The sequence below is a fragment of the Erpetoichthys calabaricus genome, chromosome 2 (genome assembly GCF_900747795.2).
Source record: "Erpetoichthys calabaricus chromosome 2, fErpCal1.3, whole genome shotgun sequence".
Taxonomy (NCBI): Eukaryota; Metazoa; Chordata; class Cladistia; order Polypteriformes; family Polypteridae; genus Erpetoichthys; species Erpetoichthys calabaricus.
The window spans coordinates 45,164,206-45,170,205 of NC_041395.2; positions in this window are offsets into that span (position 1 = coordinate 45,164,206).

Genomic DNA, 6,000 nt, shown 5'->3' on the forward strand with positions numbered 1-6,000 from the left:
AGTCCAGTCCAATTTATCATCCAGCTGCACTCCCAGGTATTTATAGGTCTGCACCCTCTGCACACAGTCACCTCTGATGATCACGGGGTCCATGAGGGGCCTGGTCCTCCTAAAATCCACCACCAGCTCCTTGGTTTTGCTGGTGTTGAGTTGTAGGTGGTTTGAGTCACACCATTTAACAAAGTCCTTGATTAGGTTCCTATACTCCTCCTCCTGCCCACTCCTGATGCAGCCCACGATAGCAGTGTCGTCAGCGAACTTTTGCACATGGCAGGACTCCCGAGTTGTATTGGAAGTCTGATGTACTGTATATAGGCTGAACAGGACCGGAGAAAGTACAGTCCCCTGCGGCGCTCCTGTGCTGTTGACCACAATGTCAGACCTGCAGTTCCAGAGATGCACATACTGTGGTCTGTCTGTAAGAAAGTCCACGATCCATGCCACCAGGTAAGAATCTACTCCCATCTCTGTTAGCTTGTCCCTGAGGAGCAGAGGTTGGATGGTGTTGTGTCCTTATAAGCAAGTTCTTCTGTACATCAGAGTTGTCAATACTTGAATTATAGCTCTTTGTTCTTGCTCAAGTCCATTTTGCACCTTCTGGCTCAAGATGTTTATGGAGGGGCCTCTGAAAAGATGTCAGCTTAACATCTGATTTACACCTTTGTTATCAGATGAAGTACAGACAGATCCTGGTACAACCTGGAGTTCAGCCAAGGAAGGAACAAGACTAAACAGAGCTGCAGACTTCACAGACTAATGTGTGTATCTACAGTGTGCTATGTCGGGAAACTGTGAGCAAATAGCAAACCCAAGACGAAAACTTTGTGCTGTGAATTCTAAACTTATTATGTTTTTTTTTTCCTAACTTCAGAAATTATTCTAGCTTGCAGTCAAGCAAAATTTCTATATTTTTAAAATTGCTGATTTTGAATATTTATTTTGTGCTAGTTATTATTGTTATACCATTTATCAAATGAAATTACCACAACACTATTTTGTTTTTGTTAGAGACGCTGCTATTTGCAGTGTTGAAACTAAGAATGCTGTTGTGGGTTGCTATACAATATCACCCAGAACTCTCCTCAAGTGACATTATCAACACCACAATATTATTTACAGTAGGACTGATTAACTGGTTTTGAGTAGGCAAGGCATTTTCTACATTACTGACCCGTATTATATCTGCCAATGTTTCCTGTGTGATGCAGAGTGTCAGGGGTCCCAGACAGTATAAAGGTTTTAAAAACAGTGCTGCAACCCTGAGAGTGTTAAGCGTGCAAGAGGAAAGCCACGTTGCAGTGGAGAACGTAATGAGGGAGTTAGAGTGGTAGAGTGATTAGCTGTGCTACCCAACTAAGGTGGGTTAAAATCTGAGTTATCAATGTAGACCTCATGTTTTTTATTTGATACATGGGTTGTCCATTGTATCTGGTATAACAATATGCACCCAATCCCTTTCTATTGAGTTGGTCTTTTTCATTTTGGATAGAGCCACCCATTTTCTCTACTTCCTCTCTGCATCGCTTATCAAACTGACTACTCTTACAGTCAAAGTGTTTTGCTAGAGAAATGAGGTGGTGGTTGCTACCACATTGCCCTGGCCTATTTGTGTTGGGTATTTGGATTCTCAACGTGTCTGTCAATCTATCATTCTATTAAAATATGATTTGCCCCGCAAAATTAGCAGTCATTTGCATTACTGGTATAAACCTTGTTCACTTAGCCCAAATAGGTACAGGAAAGTCACTATCACTGCTGTTGCTGGCATACAGTCATGGCCGAAATTATCGGCACCCCTGGAATTTTCCCAGAAAATGCACCATTTCTCCCAGAAAATTGTTGCAATTACAAATGTTTTGGTATACACATGTTTATTTCCTTTATGTGCATTGGAACGACACAAAAAAACAGAGAAAAAAAGCTAAATCTGACATCATTTCACACAAAACTCAAAAACGCGGCTGGACAAAATTTTTGGCACCCTCAACTTAATATTTGGTTGCACGCCCTTTGGAAAAAATAACTGAAATCAAGCGCTTCCTATAACCATCAACAAGCTTGTTACACCTCTCAACTGGAATTTCCGACCACTCTTCTTTTGCAAACTACTCAAGGTCTCTCAGATTTGAAGGGTGCCTTCTCCCAACAACAATTTTGAGATCTCTCCATAAGCGTTCAATCAGATTTAAATCCGGACTCATTGCTGGCCACTTCAGAACTCTCCAGCGCTTTGTCTTCAACCATTTCTGGGTGCTTTTAGAGGTATGTTTGGGGTCATTGTCCTGCTGGAACACCCATGACCTCTGACGCAGACCCAGCTTTCTGACTTTGGGCCCTACATTGCGCCCCAATATCTTTTGGTAGTCTTCAGATTTCATGATGCCTTGCACACAGTCAAGGCATCCAGTACCAGAGGCAGCAAAACATCCCCAAAACATCTTAGAACCTCCACTATTTTTGACTGTAGGTACTGCGTTCTTTTCTTCGTAGGCCTCATTCTGTTTTCTGTAAACAGCAGAATGATGAGTTTTACCAAAAAGCTCTACCTTGGTCTCATCTGTCCACAAGACATTTGCCCAGAAGGATTTTGGCTTCCTCAAGTACATTTTGGCAAACTCCAGTCTGACTTTATGTTTCTGTGTCAGCAGTGGGGTCCTCCTGGCTCTCCTTTCATTTCTCTCTTTCTCTCCCTACATGGATCGTGGTTCTCGTTTCATTTCGTTCAGATGCCGACGGATAGTTCGAGCTGACACTGTTGCACCCTGAGTCTGCAGAACAGTTTGAATATGTTTTGAAGTTGATTGGGGCTGTTTATCCACCATTCGAACTATCCTTCGTTGCAGTCTTTTATCAATTTTTCTCTTCTGTCCACGTCCAGGGAGATTAAATACAGTGCCATGTGTTGTGAACTTCTTGATCATGTTGCGCACAGTGGACAAAGGAACATGAAGATCTCTGGAGATGGACTTGTAGCCTTGAGATTGTTGATATTTTTCCACAATTTTTGTTCTCAAGTCCTCAGACAATTCTCTGCTCTTCTTTCTGTTCTCCATGCATAGTGTGGCACACTCAGACACACAACAGAAAGGTTGAGTCAACTTTTCTCCATTTTAACTGGCTTCAGGTGTGATTGCTATATTGCCAGCACCTGTTTCTTGCCACAGGCGAGTTCAAACAAGCATCAAATGCTTGAAATAAAACGATTTACCCACAATTTTGAAAAGGTGCCAATAATTTTGTCCAGCCCATTTTTGGAGTTGTGTGTGACATGATGTCAGATTTGGCTTTTTTTCTCTGTTTTTTTGTGTTGTTCCAATGCACATAAAGGAAATAAACATGTATATACAAAAACATTTGTAATTGCAACAATTTTCTGGGAGAAATGGGGCATTTTCTGGGAAAATTCCAGGGGTGCTGATTAATTTCGGCCATGACTGTATAATTTCAGAGAACAGAATACGTTGATATGGCAAATTTTCTTATTTTAAGACACTTACTTGGTATTTTTGTTATAATTCTTGTTTGATTTTTCTTGTCTCTTTTTAACATTTTGCCTATTTTTACGTTTTTCTTTCTAACCCTAGCAAACAGACAGACATGCAGATACAAAGACACCCAGAGAGGCACTTGTCCTTTTATTAAGGTAGATAAAGTTTATCTAATCTAACAAAGCTGTTTTCTGTCTGTCCAACAGTTACTCTCTGTTGGACATTTCAGCATTAACATTTGCAGTGCAGTATTTATGCATGTAGTAATGAAATGAATTACATTCTTCATTCCAATAAATGGAGCATCACAAACATTAGCACTGCTTTTACAAATCCTTACTAAATGGCATATAACAGAGAGATAGCAACTAGACAGATACACAGACGCACACAAAGACACTTGTCCTTTTATTTAGATAGATGGTTGCTGTAGTGTAGGCAGGAATGTGCTGAAGTGTTTTTTCATGTTATGTATTGTTTGTTAAACATTATTGTTCAAATGTTTATTATTTTTTAGTAAATATTTTGGAATACTTATTATTTTATGTTAATAATTCCCTTTTCAGTTTAAAAATCTGCTGCCATTGTGCACTGGCAGTACAAACAGGACTTTCTCATTACCACTGCATTCTATCTTAACATGAGACTGTGAAAAAGATTTTAAGTATACGATCAGGAGATGAAACGTAGTCAAAAATATAAGCCAGGTCATTACCAAAAATTACATGTGAATCTTTTGCCAAGCCAAAAATGTAAGACAAGAATCAGAAAAAGAAAGTCAGAAATGCACAGAGATGAGAAATGCACAGAGAGTTACACATAAATATTTTTATTCAAACATGGAAAAATTAGAATCACAAGCACCAGACCTTATATGTTATTCTGACAACAACATGCATTACACACTCTTGTGGAACTCTGAGAGTTGCCTAGGCAACAGCTGACACAAAGCAGCAGTGCCTGAGACCAATCCAAAATGGCATTGGGGAAGACAGTTATGATTTTTATTTTTTAATAAAATCCCAGTTTCACTACATAGATCTCAAAAAAGGTACAAAGTGAAAGGCAAAACAAATGTAGTAAAATGTACATACATACTGGGTATTTTATACACCACCAGTGACCCAAGGTTATATTGATGATGACATGTCTGAGTGCATGAACAATATTTATTAGTCCTCCAAGAAGAAAGTATTCACACTTTGCCAATTTCTTAGCTCAGCTCTTCTAATCTATACTGTCATGCACTGTATTGTGTCAGTTTACAATAGCTGTCTTAAAACTTCTATTCTAGAGTAATAAATAAGATCAAGGAGAATGCTGTATTTCATATGAGAGGTTACTTCCATAATAAATTCTTGTGTGTTGTGTTGTCACACATGTATGATTAGGAGACAGTTTAAGTGCTCAAATAAGTGAATTTGCCCACCAGACTAGAGGTTGGTGCTGTCCTCTTAACTCTTTCTCCTATCTCTCTTCAGAATAAAACAAGAACCGTCAGCCTAACCATCACTTCTGGCCCCCAGATAACATCATGTCCGGTTCTGGTCCACCAGCTTCTGATGTCACTTCCGGTTCCAGAATGTCTCAGACCCATGACGTCATTTCCTTCAGTCAACCATATATGCCACCTTCTCTTTGTTATACTCAGTTCTGTTTTTGACTGTAGTCTGTGAATACGTATTTGTTTCATCTAACACCTACAGTATACAGGGGGATCCTCCAAACCTTTGACATTGTCTCTGTGTTTAATTTACAGTGTATATTCCTCAAGTAATCAAAAACAAAAAAAAGACACAGTAGAGGCAAAATGCAAGTTAAAAGTAAAATCTGAAAATATCAAGTAAGTGGATCACTTTTGTTATCTGGGTGGCATGTTAACACAAGATGGAATAAGTGATCAGGAAATCAAGAGCAAGATTGCGATGACAAAAGTGTGATCAAAACAATGGAATGTAGACTAGAGAGCTGTGAGATGAGTTTTTTTTAGAAGAATACTACAAATTTCCTGGATAGATAAAGTAACAAATGAAGGAGTATTAAAAAAGAGCACAGGTGAAAAGACATAACGTGAGATAAAGAGTAGACATTTAAAATATGTGGGAAACATCATTAGAGGTGAAGGCATTAATAGTGTTGCATTGCTGGTTTAAATCATTGAGAAGAGAGGAAGAATAAGGCAGTTAAACAGGGTAAATGGAAATGCTATGAGATGGTTTGGGAACAACAGGCGTTAGAATGGCAGAGACAGTTGGAAGACCCTGATCACCAGCATCTACTTCGGACTTAGAGAAAGTAATTGCACAACAAAAAGAGCAAGTAACACTAAATTCAGTAACTACTTATACAGTATGTACTCTCAATCTCTGTCTACAGTATATTAATTCACATAACATGAGTAACCTTTCATTAGTCAGTGGGAAATGATTAATGTGGATGTTTTCAGAACTATAATTCCTATTTTAATATAATAGTAAATGGGCATTAGAGGTAGGTGGGTGCCTCTCGCTGC